This window comes from Lepidothrix coronata, unplaced genomic scaffold (genome assembly GCF_001604755.1).
Source record: "Lepidothrix coronata isolate B3197 unplaced genomic scaffold, Lepidothrix_coronata-1.0 Scaffold60, whole genome shotgun sequence".
NCBI classification, from domain to species: domain Eukaryota; kingdom Metazoa; phylum Chordata; class Aves; order Passeriformes; family Pipridae; genus Lepidothrix; species Lepidothrix coronata.
Window position 1 is genome coordinate 1,023,580 of NW_016690240.1, and position 15,876 is coordinate 1,039,455.

A 15,876-nucleotide genomic window follows, 5' to 3' on the forward strand; every position below is an offset into this window, starting at 1 on the left:
ATACTAAGGTGCTGTTACTCATTCATTGCAGTGAGGTTAGAAGTTTTACCACTGATCCCTTGCAATTGGGATTGGCCCTGCCATTCTCTGCAAGCCATGGAAGATGCCAGAGTATGGCCATCCAAGAAGGATGTAAGTGTTCAGGATAGCTTTAACAAGCGAAAATCTAACCATCTTGCACTAGTACAGTCTTTAATAAAGAAAGAGCTCTACTGACAGATGTTCATGGAAATCTGACCTTGCTGTCTTGGTTCATGGCAGGTAGTACAGCAATTAAAACTGTGTTATGATATTGTTGAGCCTTTAATCTAATTTGAAAGATTTAGAGGTAGGTTCTGTACATATGATACTGACTGCCAGAGACTTAGCAGCAGGGCCAGAGGGGAGGAGGAAGTCTGTAGAGATTTTGCTCTTAGTCAATATTTGGCAAACTCTTTACACTCAGGCTCTAGCAGTGAGGAATATGGGATTAGCATTTGCCACTATGAATTTGGGATTTCGCTGTGTTAGCAAGCCATTGGTCTATCTGCTTCCTTTAACCCTTCACAGACACAGGTCACATCAGTGCCTTCCAAATTAGACATCTGCACATAAAACTCCACACCCAGCCCCCTCATACTTGAGGGAAGAGCACTCACAAATGCCAACCTCCATGGAAACCTGTGGCCACACAGCCTTTTGCCAGGAGGCACATAGGGTGCCAGGAGCATCAGACATCTTCAGGCCTTCCCACACCTGTGAAAATGCTTGTAGCAGGCAGCATTTGGGCTCTAGCAGCAGCAGCCTTAGGGATGCCAGTGACCTCTAGATATCTGGGGATGGAGAAGCACCTGGAGGAACTCAGCCCTAGCTTCCTCCTGGTGGGCAGCTGTCCTCATTGCCACCATCATGTTCAGGCTCTGGAGCACAGGTGAGACGGAGGTGCTTTTGTATGAAGCAGCAAAGCATGTGTGATTTCCAAGGGCCTAATCTCTGCCTGGTTTCCTCTTACATGCTGTGTTCTGAGCTGAACCTCCAAGAAGACGTCATTGCTGCAAAGATATGCTCAGGCTGGAGAGCAGGCTGAAACACCTGGAGCCCTGTGACCTGCATATTTTCCGTGGGCACTGTCATCAGCAGTTCACCTCACCCAATTTTTGACATCAAAAGCTGGCATCCAGTGTAAGCCTGTTATCTGTGTGCTTTTCTGTGGGGGCTGGATGTGCCTATCTCCTGCTGACTACAAGCTGAGAGGAGATGGCTCACACCAGACTTACTTGCACATAAATTCAATCACCAGATAATTTCTAGTGACTGAATTTATGTGAAATGTGCCTCACTTAGCATGAGATGCCCTTGCTTTGTGTAATGTGCCTCAAAAATATCTGTTGGGCCAGATGTAGGTATACCCTTGAACAGTTTCTTGAATACCCTTGAGCATGTTTTGGGTTGAGAACTCTCTGAGGCAGAAGCAAACCATATTTAATGACCTCAATGCAACTATTTTTCTTTTCTTTCAGTGAGTTTCTCCAGCTGTTTCTGAACTTAAATGCTCGGGATGTTTAGTCCATCCCATGGCCAGTCTCTGCAGCTTGCTCCCCTCATGCCTGATGGCTGTGAGAGCTCAGAGCACAGGCACAAGCTCTTCCCCCAGCACAAACAATGCCACATTCAGATAAATGATGCAGATGAGCCTTAATTTGAAAATTCATACACTGAACTCTCCAAAACCTCTAAACCCAAACTTTGCATTAAAAACCTAGGGAGATTTCCACCTTCTCCCCTTCTCCATCCCCTGTCCCACTCACAGTGAGGGAGATGAATCCAGTCCCCAGGCTGCTTTCTGCCCCTACTTAATGGCCCCATATCTCAGGGCTCACTTTGCAGACCTGGTGACACAGCACTGACAAATGCCCCAAGTAAAGAGAGGACTGGATGGTGACTGTCAAGCCAGAGTGCAGAGTTGGAAAAGCAGAAATAATTTCTTCTTCACTTCTCCATTTATCTGCCCAGCAAATGTTACAGCTCATAAAAGGCCACTGCTCTTAGCAGCTGTTTCATGGCCCCATCTCTGCCCTTTCCCATTTTGGCTGAAATACTTATTCACTATGCTTTAGCTGCTGTTTTTGGATCACAGTGAAACTTCTTTGGTCCAAAGTTAAATCTACCCTCACAGTCCACTAAAATAAGTCCTGACAAAGCTAAGGAAGGCTTCACCTAACAACAAACTAAGGTATAAACTTTTGTGAGTTGTAGTGAAAAAGGGATCCAAGTGATTGCCTGAGTTCAAAGCAGCTGAGAGAAGCAATCCCAGTAACACTGAATTTTGGTGCCCTATTTGCACATTTACCTGCCTATCTGAATTAATGTCTTTACCCCACTGTACCTAACTCCACCAGTATGTATGAGTATGTGTGCAAAAAAAACCTTTTGAAGAGAGGTATTTTCTCATGAGATAACTGTTACCTGGCAAGTGCATGGAAGTCCAAGTGAAGGACAGAGGAGCTGGAAGTGCCAAGCACTTTGAAAAAAAAAATCAAATTAAGCTCCCTGGGGCTCAAGTTTCCAACTTGTAGGGGAAACTATGAGAGAGATCATTGCTCGAGAACAAGATTTGGAAAATAAAAAAAGGATAAAATAAAACCAAAAATACTGAAATGATAAAAACTCCCAACCCTTAGTGGACTAAGAATTTCCCAGACCTCCACAGCCAGTAGAAGGATCCTTCTGGCAGGAGCACATTTCCCAGCAAAATGTCCCAAGACTGGCTCTGATTGCTCTTTCCCCACATCTTCTGACTCAGATTTCACACTGGGTGGAGGGCACATGATCTCAAGTAGAGGTGCTTCAGCACCTCAAAATCACCCTGGCTGCACTCATTACTGTATTGCAATCAACAGGCTGTTCTTAGAACATATAAAGTAGGACTTGGGCTCTAAAATTAGTTTGACATTATACTACCTCCAAAGGCACTTCCCAAAACAGTGGAGAAATAGAAACTAGGATAATGCAGCTGGAGTGGTGATAAACGTAGAATCTTGCACAAAAATATTTAAGCCTTGTATCGTCTCTGCACACTATGAAGTAGGAGCATGGTCACCCTTCTTGGTGTTGACTTGATACAAGCCTGGTGGCTCAGGTTAGCTTGCTGAAGACCACCATGTGCAATTTGAAACAAGCCCAGCAATATTAAAAAGTTATGTTTATAAAGAGCAGCTGTTGGCATGACAGTGTATATCCTTCCCCTGGAGACACAATCAACTGGTAACTTAATCTTTGCTAGAAGTTTGTTATGTTGATGATAGAAGTGCAGCCTAGGGCTACCGTGTACCTCTTAGGCCATTTAGCACAATGAGAAACATTTCACTGTAGAGCCTAGATTAGTCTGGATACAAGTGCCAAAACTAAAGTCAAACCTGCCACCTGCCACTGCCCCTTACTCAGATCCTGCACATGACTGTGATAAGCCTCAAATGCTTGTTTTCTCTTTTCATTGGTCACTGATTTTCTCATCCATAACATAAAAAGTCTTCAGATGATTGTATTTATTTTATCTGTTTCACTGATGCCTTTTGTGAAACATCACAATGATTTTGCTGGTGGATGAAAAAAGTTATACATATTAAAACTATCACCCTAATTTTATGGTCAAGTTCAACAGACAACATGACGTTTACCAGGAGAACAACTCCTTATGATCCCTCAGTTAAATAACAACTACTTCTGACATCATCAGGGCTGCCAACCTGGTCAGATTTTTCAAAAACAATTCAAGGACAGATTATCAGCTCTATGACTGCGTATTATTTTGAAAGACTTGACAGACATGTTTAGCCATTAAGTTGTTGGAGTGAAGAAAACAAAACCAAAGCATGCTGAGCAAGGAAGTGACATGTGTCACTATATGTGTCTCGTCAGCTGAGACTAATAAAATTCTTACCCACTGATCAAAATGCATGAAGATCTCTCTGATTTTCACATTGTTGGGAAAAAAACCCCCACAAGTGTCTTTTTCACGCTTTGAAAAGATGCACTTACATTCAATATGACTGAAGGACAGTGAAATTAGTCTTTATCATGCAAAATCCGCATGCTGCTTTCGCACATATTCTGACTGAATTTGATGACCTTTTTCTTCTGCATTCTGTTTCTGCACATATCCTGACTATGAATTTGCTGACCTTTTCCTAATTGCTGCCTGTATGCATACCTCATAAAACCATTACCCAAGGTAATACTAGACCACCTTAGCATCACTATAATTCTCTTTGCATTTCTTTCTGTGCTCCACCATCTCTTCTCTTGGCTGTTATGTCTGGCATATCACATCTCTCCCCTGCTTCCTTTCTGCACCAGACACCTGCAGTGTCAGCAGTGGGGTCTGCCAACCTCCCCTCTCTACTCAAGCTATGAAACCTGCAAGATAATCCTTTTAATCACTGCCTCCTTAGCATCCTTGCCACCATTTCTTTCTTCTCAAGGATTAATGGATATTTTCTCAAAACATCTGCAGTTTTGCACCTTTACCTCATTCCCCACACCTCCTCATTTAACTTTATCTCCCCACAACACATTATTCCTCTTCTCTTGCAGATGACAAACATTCTTGTGGTGTTCCTCCCCTGTCCAGCCCCACACAAGCATGTGTGCCTGGCACAGTTTTGGCAAAGTGTGCCAAACCAAGGCAGGAGCTCTGACTATCTTTTGCAGCTATTATTTTATGGTTCCTCTGTTGTGCTGGAGCTCGCCCTTGCCTCTCAAACAGGAGGAGTGCAGAAAGCAGTTCAAATCCATAAATCACCCAGACACAAAAGATATGCCCAGCACCAGCGATCAGGGCAGCTGCCGAGTGTATTCCTAGCATTTCTTGGAAAACACTTCTGTAAACAAATCTGCCGTTTAATTTTTGGGCACAAATATTAAACATTCTGAAGAGCACCCTGCCAAGATGGAGGCAAGAGGTTCACAGGTCTCTTTGATATGTGATCGTGCTAAACTTGGCTCCTGCTCAGAAGATAGCAATGCTTCTTTCTGTCCGTTAAGAACAATGTGCTTCTTTTCAAGAGTGTATCAAGAAGGTTTTTCTGAGTCACTACATGAGCCGTGGGCATCACCCATGGTTTGAAACTGATCTTTGGCCTGAATTGGTTTGATAGTTGCCAGATCTAAAGAACTATAAAAAGAAAGGCTTTCTGGCATTGAAGTCTAGAACTAAGGGAGATGAACAAATAGAAAGAAAGAGAAGTTGTTATCTCTGCCTTGCATGCTGAAGTGCTTTTAGGGCATTCAGTTCTGTGGATTGTCACAGCAAATCCTAAAACAACACTGGATCCCAGACCTGTGGACTCTGGCTCTTATCCTACATTGGTCCTGATCTTTTGTTGTGTCAGGAAGGGCTCTGGAGACAACTTCGCCTTCTGGAGATCAAATTTTTAGAAAAATAGATATTGAGTATTGAAAAATATTGATGATGGTGATGAAGAAGAGGAGTAGGAGGAGGAGAAAGTGTGGTAGAGAAAGACTGGGGGATCTCAGAAACACAGCTCCCAAAATACTCCTTCTGTCACAGTTTTGTTAAAGGACTGAATTGAGAAGCCTTTCAAATGTGGGACCTAGTGCTGCTATGATGGAAAACGACTTGTGTCGTGTCTCAGTGTGACTACAAATAACAGAGCAGTTCTGCTCCTTTTCAAGCATGCTAGCGGGTCAAATTGCTCAGCTTTTTTGTGGTAGCTCTATAGATTTGAATGACAGAATCTTATCAAGGACAACCCTTCTGTATAAATCTGTCCAGGCAGCAGTGCTTGTGCAAAAGCAAAAGTTATTTTTTTAGGTCAAAATCATTCTTCCCAGAGATAAGATCAGGGTGATGTCAAAAAATACAAGATCATCCTCCTGTTCATGTGACAGTGGCAGGTATATCTACAGTCCTTAGAAAAGAAGTAAAAATTTTTGCCATGAGAGACCACTTTCGAAACTTTGCAATTGAGAATTGTCACCAGTGTCACACATGGGAACTAAACACAGAGACTGCCTGATGTAGAGCATTGGCTAATGGGAATCCTGGATTTGGGAGAACAGATGAAAAATAAAGCAGTGTTAACATAATATGGAATATGATAAATATGATAAATGACTTTTGGTTTTAATGTTTTCTGAAACTGTCTCCTCCAGTACCTCCATACCTTCAAAGGAAGAGAATGCCATCATTGGATATTGCAGGGGCATAGCTCTTGCCAAGCATGTTCACGTCATTTTCAGCCTGAAATAATTTGATTACCATTAATTCTCATCTCAATGCAGTCAAGATCTAATTAACTGCATTCATTATCACTGTTTATATGTTTATATCTACTGTGATTGTTGGTTTATACATATATATGAGTTGGTGTTTTCAGTGTATAAAGAATTAGTGCAAGGAGGCCTGAATCTTGATCTGCCTTTGAGGAGAAGCTTTCCTTCACAGGCAGCATGTATTAAGGTAAGCACCAAGATATTTTTTCCCTATCTGGGCAGAAGAACCCACCTATCCAGCAGGCACCAATACTTCCCAGCTCATGTGATGGCAGAAATGGGAGACATGTGATGAGGACTTGAAATACCTCAGGGAAGAAAAGAGGTGTGCAAAGACATACATATCCTTGAAAAAGCATCCACTCAATGAAATACATGCTTTGGACCAGGTCTTGCTCAAAGGCAAGTTTCCAGCTGAAAGGTATGTAAGCATGATGAGAGCATTTTAACTGGAAAAAAACCAGATAACAGAGTTAGAATAATCTGTCTGCAGCTGTAAGTTTTCTTTTCTTTATGCACAGCTGCCTCTAAATAAGGAGATTGTAATGCTGATCTTTGGGTTCCTGAATAATTCATTCCTTACTTTATCTTCAAGTCTGTCTGGTGGTAGGAGTGATTTAAGGATAACTGGCAAACCACCATCATTCCATTCTCAAATAAGCCACAATTCAGTAAGGGGGGGGAGGGGGTGTTGGACCATTCTCCTAGAAAAAATACAAAGCCAGAGGTAACCAGATATTTCTCTGTGAGTTGTGTGGGACATTTGGAAGTTTATAATGAAGTCTTCTTGGGACATAGTCTTTATCTCTGGAAAGCTGGAAAAGCACCTCAGCAAGGAGTCTCCAGCAAGTTCACAGTGCTAGGGTTGGCTGAATCTCATGAGCTTTGTGATGTAGGTGGGGCTGCTGCAGGTCCGTGTTCGTGGGTACAGCCTGTAGTGAGGCTGAGCGTACATTCCCAACTGGCAAACACACACATGCATACAATATGCATTTCTGGTTACATGGAATAGCACAAAGAGGAATCAGTGCCACCAGCACCACCAGCACTCACACAAACATGAACAGCCCCATCTTGTTGCCCCTCTCTGGAGAATGAGGATTGAAGCCTGCTACTGGGATATACACACAGTGTATGTCATTTCAGGACATACTCAATACATAGTTCAGGAGCTGGTCATAGGCACTCCGTCCTCTAGTTGGCACCTAGCTCCCAGTCTCCTCCAGCTGCTGGCACTAGGACCTACAAATCTCAGAGGTCTGTGGTCCCACTCTGGGTGCTGGTACTCCCTAATCCTACTAGTCTTGTTTGAAGCTTGGTAGCAATCACATTAAATTACTCAGGACAGAGAATGACATGCTCAGAGAAGATAGGTAGAAATAGGATTTAGTGAAAATACAGGATAGATGGTGGTGTATAAGCATAGGACTCCATCAAGGAAGTCTACACTCAATTAGGCCCTTTTATCTTCTTTCCCCCTCTATTTCCTCATGTTTGTTATCACCCCAGTTTATCTTGATGCTTTCATTTTTCCACCTCCAGTCTTCCCAATCAATATCCATTGGGGAGACCCACACATTCCCAAGTTCCCCTGAAAACCTTCTGTAAGACATTTTATACAAGACTCATATTCTCCTTCCTGTGCATACTATGCTAAGTTCTGCATTCTGTTATGTATTATCTCCCTTTCCTCTACATGGCTCTCTGACCCATTGGACTGCCCCCTCACTGGATGTAATTTTTTCTCTTTATGGTTGTAGGGAGTTGCTGATTCAGTGGGCGCTGTTTTCACTGCTCAAGTCACTAGGCTACCTCCATCTGTCACTGATCCCGCCTGGGTTTACTGCTTACTACTTGCTAACTTACCCTTTGGACACAAAATTTAACACATGGAACCCAACATTACTCTTTGGGTGGCTAGTAAAAGCCAAGCAGAACTTTACATAGGGAGCCATGCTGTCCTGGCACTCCTTTCTGCACAGAAGATGTCTAAACAACGTAAAAATACTTCTTTAGCACAGAGGAATAGGTGGATCTTCAGTTCTCCATGCATATGTAAGACTGAGTTTCCATGCAATCTTGATGGCTTCCATCTTGGAGTGTCTAACTTGAAACGCATAAAAGAAACATGACTTCTAGAGGTTTCAAATGCAGTTTCAAATTCAGTCCTCAGAAAGCTACATTTTTCTACAAAACAGAGTTTATCCCCACCCCTGAAAGTGCCATGTTTATCCTCGGCATCTCTGCCACACATACTTCTGGACCTGAAATAATCCTAGTTGCCATAATTTAATTAAACTATCAGTTTGAAATGTCTGAGTGTTGTATTGTGACTGGGTGGAAAATACGAGCACAGACAATTGTGTTAGCTAGGAATAGCTAGACAGCTTGCATTGTAAGACAAGAAAGGCTGATGCTAAGTGCAATCCAAGCTGACAAATCCTGAGGCTATGGGATTAGGCTGGTCCTGTTGAGGATTGCTGAAGAACTGAGACTGTAAATGTTTATTTTAAAATAGGCATCCAAGGATGTGTTTCAGATCATTTGTTACTCCTTACTGCGGTTGTGTGTATTTCCTTAAAATGCACTATTGTTTTTAGCCCAGCCAGTGCTTGACACTGCTTGAACAAAGCTATTTGTAAGAGGAAGAGTGCAAGAGCTGGACTTACTGTTGGCAATATCTAGACCATGGAGATACTCAGAAACTAACCACAGTTAAGAAGGCTTTGTCCCCTTTTCTTTATACTCAGATGGCTTTTTTCTTTACTGACATTATGTTCATTTCACTCAAACTGAAGCTCTATCCTGTGAGAAAGAGGAGAGCTGTAATGGAGCATCATAGCAGTTACACAACACTCTCCATTTCTGGAAAAGCTACCATGTTTATCAATCCACTGTATCCTGCGTGGAGGGCTATGTTTTGTGGTTTTCTCTGAGCTTTCTACTGTGCTTTAGCAGCAGAGAAATTTGTGACAGGGGTGTAGTGATAGCTTTCTGCTCCATCCTCCTAGCCACTTCATCCCTACCGAGTGGTTTCCCCATCCTCAGCCCCTCCTGGCAACTCCTGCCCAGGCAGGTGGGTGACACATCAGATCTGATATTTGGAGGGGCACAAATGGAGGTGGGGAGAAAGCAGCACCACTGTGTTTGCTTATCCTTTATCAGCATACTTTGAATAAAAGACCATAATGCTTGTTGATTTTATTGACATGAACTAAAAAAGAGCCTCTGACAAGAAATTAGAAAGTCATGGCAGCTAATTAGCAGAAAACCATTAAAAGGCATGTTATCTTAAAGGTAGCAAAGTGTGAAAACTCTTTTTGTTTTTAAGGCTGATTAGTTGTGTGATGTCCATTCTAAGGCAAGATCATAAAGCATGGTTGCTTAATGCAATCATTAGGAAGTAAAAATCTTGATTTTCCAGCTATTCCGAAGATGGTGTTTTTAGGGTGTGTGTTCCTGTTAAATGCATCTGTGTTGCTTCTAAACCAAAAGGATACAAAAGGAAACAAATGTGAGACTTGTTTCACATCAGCAGCTTGGCTGATAGGGCTTTCACAGTGGGAGCCTGCTCTCTGGGCTTTCTCAAAAATGGAAAGCAAAAACTCAGTTCAACCTAAACACAACCAAGATTATTAAGACTGACTTTGGACCTGGTCCAGACTAAAACAGACCATGGCTCTCATTATCCCAAATAAAACCCCTCCCTTTCCTCCAACTTGCTCACCAGCCCCTGGGACAGTCACAAGGACTGCCACGGGTCTATAAACTCTCCTGTTGAGTTTATGGGCTCAGGGGTCAGCCTGGTAACTCGTGCTGCTGCATCAGCTGCCGATCACCTTCTGCCCCTCATAGCAGCGTCTGCCCAGCCTGGCTCTGGGGAGGGGACATCTGAGCATCGTCCTGCCCCAGTGCCCCCTACTTTCCCTGGCCCTTCAGAAGCCCTGGCTGCCAGCTGGGTCATGGACTGCGTTTCTCTGCAGCAGCATCTGCTGCTCCGTTTCAACTGCCTGATGGGCCCTGCAGCCAAGGGGCCTATGGGCTGTCCTCCTTAGAAATCAAAACAATAAGAAAAATGTCACATTAAAAACAATCTAGGCATTAGATTATGAGCTGCTATGTGGAAGTAAAACCCAACCAAACAACAACAACAACAAAAACCCCTAAAAACCCCCCAAGTGCCACAATATCCTAATTATCTCTTCCTGAGCTCTTTTCCTGGATCTTTTTAGGCGAAACAGTCAGTTTATCTTTTTCCCCTTCCAGGATGATGGGTAACTTTTGGACATGTTCCAAACTCCCCTGAAGTCAGTGAAAAGTTTCCAAGGTCTCTGAATCAAGCCCTGAATGCAGGAGGGTAAAAAGTGTGAACATCCTACCTTGCATTCTAGGTGAAAACACACACATCCTGCAAGTGCCACACATTAGTGCTCAGTAAGTAGTCCTTTCCTTTTCTCTGTTTCTCCAGAGTGTGAAAAGGTCTCTCTGATGATACAGCAGACAAACACCTTCTCAGAAAGGAGGACAGGCCTGGCTCCTTTCTAGCAGTGAAGTCGCCGTTAGCGATGGAGTTGCACATCACAGGAGTGGTCCTTCTCCTGGTCCTTGACTGCATAATTTCCCAGACCCTACTTTGCAAATACCTGAGGTGAAGGCTAAGGACTAACCAGTGACTTTATAAGCTCTGGTACAGTTTGTGCCAGGCCCAGCTCAGGATGAGGTTTGCCAAAGCCTCTCACGAGGATCTGTCACAAGGGCATTGAATCTTGTAGCAAGAAACACACACTCCTCTCCTCACTGATACCATCTTCTTGTGAAAATGAACATCACATAGATGTAAGAATAACCCCACATCAAGTCACCACTTTTTATAGCAGCTTGATTATTCCAGAAGTGATGCCTCAGGTGAGTTTCAAAATTTAAATTTCCGATATTCTTCATATTTTCCCAAAGCTGTTTTTTCATTATGTATTTTTAATAAGCTGTTATAATGTCCTGAGAAATTCAGGTTCTGTGTGGCTTCCTCTAGCTTTCCTCCTCCTGACCATGGGGCTCACTGAATACCACAGAGTCACAGAAAAGCAGAAGCCTTCGCCCCTGGGCAAGATCAGCTACAGGCATACAATTTCTGACAGATAAAATGTTGTCTTGTTCTTATTCAACAGCCTGGTTTGTTCATGCCTGACTTAAGCCTTTAACTCAATCCTTTAATAAAAGCTTATGAGTCCTGCTGTGGTCAGTGTAGGCCCTGGAAGGTGGGTCAGAAGTGGCTCAGGAAGGGGCACACGTGTCCTGGGCAGGTTAGGTTAGAATATATGAACACCCAGCTATCTGCATTTCTGTAGTGTACCAGCCTAATTTGGAATAAAAGTCTTCTAAGGTTCTACTTTAAACCATGGTATGGTAAAGGTCAAAGGGGTGAAGCACATCTGGCCAGATGTGTTGTAGGTGTTCAGAGAGACTGAACAGTGGTGGTACCATAGTGGGCACATGCAAAGATAAACAAGAAGAGATTTTTTTTTCCATGAAAGCAGTTTGTCAAAATTCCTCTTCTTGGTACCAGTTGTTATGAAAGCTGCCCAAACATGCATCCACAAGACAATAAAAGTGTGATCCAGGGCTCATCTTCAGTCACCTTGTATCTTCACTTCCCTGCTATCAGAGTCTGTTGTGATCTCTGGATCGTATGGCAGAAGAATCATAGTCCCTTCTTGTTACATTATTAATACTGGTAATTTCAGACAAAGTAATAGTGATTTCTTTGTGGACAGGTTAACTACATCTGCATCGTTGCGGCAGAGGCAAAAACATATTTAATTTCCTAAGCAAAGATTTTGCAACCTACTCGCTGGGGTTCTATGATTTCCCACCAAGCTGGCAGCATCACGTAGGACCACACTAAGCTAAACATTTTACAACGTCAAATAATTTGGGATGCCTAAACAATCTTCCAAATAAAAACATTTTGTCAGTCTGTAGGTGTACACAGACAAGAGAGATTCTTCTGGAACTGGTGCGGATACTTTGGGAAATGGTCTGTTTCTCCATAGTACCATGTCACAAAGAGCCTCCACTCCAAGCAGTGTCCTTGGCTTTGTTTAGGATCACTGCTGTGAATTCAAAGAGAGGTTCTTGGTTAGGATTATCTGAGAGGGGTTATTTTTTTCAATTATTATTTCATTATTTAGACTGTACATGCTTTCATAGCCCACACAGGCTTTGAAGTGGATTGTAAAAATATGCAAAGGTGGTTTTGTTTTCTTTAATATGCAGACATTTTTGGAGGTCCCACAAGGTACAGAACAGTAAACAAGCAGGTAAGGCTGTGGGACAGTGAGCCTGCTTCAGGCAGCCCATCTCACTTCTATTAATTATCATTGTTATTATTATTGCTATGGTTATTGCTGTTATCATCAAAACTGCTAACAATGTTAATAAATACAGCAACTGATTTAGGTTAGCTTCTATCAGCACCTCCCTTCTAAGTGAAGCAAGGTCTTTGCTGAAACTGCTTCCTGCTGCAAATGATTATTCTGAACCACTTCTTCCATCATGCTCACAACAGGCACTTTCCAGATACTTTTGCTCACTAGACACTCCTTGGAAATGTCAGACGTCTTTTGTGAAGAGCTCCTGTTTTTAACAATATGATAGTATTTCAAGCAAATACTTAGTAAGTTTTGCCAGTGGGTCCTAGCATCTTTGGAAGAAAAGGAGAGTTATGGGCAGTGCTGGTGGGTGGAAGAGGGGATATCAGTCATGTAAAAAACATACCTTGTGGTTTTAATGATGCATGAATTATAATCACTGAAGGCAGTAAGGTTCATTCCAGTCACTGTGGCAAAGACAAAAGGCAAACATTTGTCTTACTAATCATTTACAGGAACCTGGTGTTCAACTGTGCAATGCTACCATGAGTAGAAAAATATGTTTCAGAAAAGTACTGTAACATTAGCTGTCCCCCAAAACATCCACTCAATCATTTTTGCATAGATGAATGCTGACATGACAGAAGAACTGTTTGTTGTACATATGTGAGTGGAGCGCAGGGCACTTTGGAGTGACTCCCTGTGCTCCCCAGGTAGGTCATGTTATACCTCAGAGCCTCCATGGAACAGGGACACATATAGCTGCCCAAAAAGAGTGCCTCAGCCATCCTGCTTCATCCAGGGCAAAAATCCAGGTGGGTACAAGGCCTCATTCTCCTGCCCTTCCTTTTGGCCTTTCTCCCCTCCCTCTCTCTTCACTCCAGATTACAGTCTGGTCAGTCTTAACATGTCACCTGCCAGGCATCTTTTAGCTTACTATTATCAGATGGCTTAGACAAATATTTCCTTGTCCTGATCTTGGCTGCTCATTCTTACCCACAAACTACTTTTACCGCTAGGCTAAAATAAAGTGGTTTTTTTTTTTTTTTAAAAAAATTGTTGGTTTTTGGTTTCGTTTTTTCTTTCATCCAAATTGGTTGCTAGATGTGACATGATAGTAGCAGCAGAGACATGGGAACAGGATGAGAGGACCCCTGGAATACATCCCTGGAACTGTTCAAGGCCAGGTTGGATGGGGCTTTGAGCAACCCCGTCTACTGGAAAGTGTCCCTGCCTGTGGTAGGGGAGCTGGAAACAGATGATGTTCAAGGTCCTTTCCAAACCAAACCATTCTGTGATTCTATGACCTTAAGAAGAGTCCTGCTGCAGGGCTGTCACATGTGGAAAGCATGTGGTCAGCAATGGGGTGACAGGAGCTCTCTGCTAAGTGAAACAGAGGGAGCCTCTGGTTTCAGCTTGAGGGTATTCCTGAAGTGTCAGACTCCCAAGTGGATTTTTCAGAGCAAATTTGGTTATGCAATGCAGCCTTTTTTTCCCCTGAAATGTAAAGTCAGATGTACATATATACAAAAGGGAAGGTATCATGTGAGGGCATGCAGATGTTACAGCTTAAATATTTGTGTCGAAGGGAGTCTCCTCAGGCACCATGTACAGTCTATGGAGCCCTAATACCATTCAGCTTATCTGAAACTATGAGGACATTCTCACTTTTTTAAACATCCTCACTATTTTAGACAGTGAGCACTGCTCAAACAAAACAAGACAAAACCCTCCAGATATTAGCTATAAACACTACCTCAGAAAAAGGAGTTGCTCCAAGTCAACTTTCAGTAGGAAATCAACCCTGGTGGTGTTCTGAGTTAGCAGAGATTGTCTTCAGAGCTGGATTCAGAGAGGGAAAGGACAACAGAGCCCACCTATTATCCACAGATACCTTTTATAGTTTTCCCCTTTCGCCACTCAGTGCTTTTCACCCAGCTGTAGCAGCACAGCACCAAAGAAACTATGACACTGCCTCTTAAAATTAAGCTAATCAATCCACATGATGGGCTGAGCTGACACAGGTTTGTGGCAGAAGGTTTTAAAGCAGAGCTGCTTAAAATCTGCTAGTGGATGGCAGGTTATTTGCATGTCAGAAAACACTCCTGATGGAAACAAGCAAGCATAAACACCTACCCTTTACAAGCCTGCTTTCATACTTAAAGAAACCTGATGCTCAGCCATGTGGGGAAATCATTTCTTTCCTATCCACAGCAGAAAGTTCAGTGAAATGGAAAGCAGCTCTTACAGCTGAGTGTTCCAACTGGAATTATTAAGTATTTTTTAATAGCTTGCAAAATGATGTATTGACTTTATCTATTATCATGTAAATATTTTGTACTAAATACACTAAACCATCTTTTGCAACATTAGTTTGCATTAGACACATACTATTAAAATTACTCTTAATGAAAATATTTAGGTCTGAAAGGGGATTTAAATATTATTTTCTATCACTTTAGTTCCTTTGTATGAAGGAGAATGAAGTCCTTTATGTTTAAATGATTTAAAGCCTCCAGCTTAAACTGCATTACCCAAGAACTTTTGTGTTGCCATTCATAGCCCACTCTTAATTTGAAGTACAGAAGAAAAATAGTAATCAAAACCTGAATTTCCAAGCATTTTTTAATTTAAACCTATCTCTGCTACTTATATTAAAAGATGTGATTTATATGCTAAGTTAACAGACTCTTAAAATAAGAACTAAAAGCAGAAGTTATAAAGCATACAGTTTACCTGAGTTGCCTTGAGGAGTCCTTCTATATCACACACTTGCCTGGACTCAGCCTTTAAAACTGAGTTAATTGGGATTTAACAGGAAAACACTGCCAGAAGCTTATCAGACTGGCAGCCACAGCTCTTTGCAAAGGTGCCCTTCTTCTGCATCCTCATCACTGCTGTCCCTAAGGACAGTGGTGGCCTCTTTCCTTGCGTAAGGCTCACCCAGCACTCCCAGCCAAGCGGGTGGGAGGAAAAGTCTTCTCTTTGCAGGATAAGGGACACACTATATTCTTAGCATGGATTGTGCCCATCCCACTGCTCCTCTGAGATCAGCTCCCAACCTTGGTTTTTGAACCCATGACTCCACAGTCCCAGGAAGAGACCTAAACCTGTGCTCAGAGCTGAGAACTGTACATGCTCATGGCATGTTTCAGCCAGGATGGACATTTGCCCACATTTAAATCTTTTCCTGACCCAAGAGTCTTAAGCATGTGCTAAGAATTTAGGAATCGAT

General features: G+C 42.5%; 1 protein-coding gene across 2 annotated transcripts in view; it reads right to left on the minus strand.

The window, feature by feature from the left end:
* FHL2 (four and a half LIM domains 2) overlaps positions 1–15,576 on the minus strand; it is a 62,309-nt gene extending 46,733 nt beyond the window's left edge. The window contains exons 1-3 of one of the 2 annotated variants that reach the window (XM_017817303.1): positions 15,378–15,576; positions 14,398–14,483; positions 13,048–13,108 (exon numbers count right to left, since the gene is read on the minus strand). The gene's annotated coding sequence lies outside the window, so the exon portion shown is untranslated. The remainder of the gene's footprint in view (positions 1–13,047; positions 13,109–14,397; positions 14,484–15,377) is intronic. The other variant, XM_017817305.1, reaches the window with a different exon arrangement.
* Between the last annotated feature and the right edge of the window lie 300 nt (positions 15,577–15,876).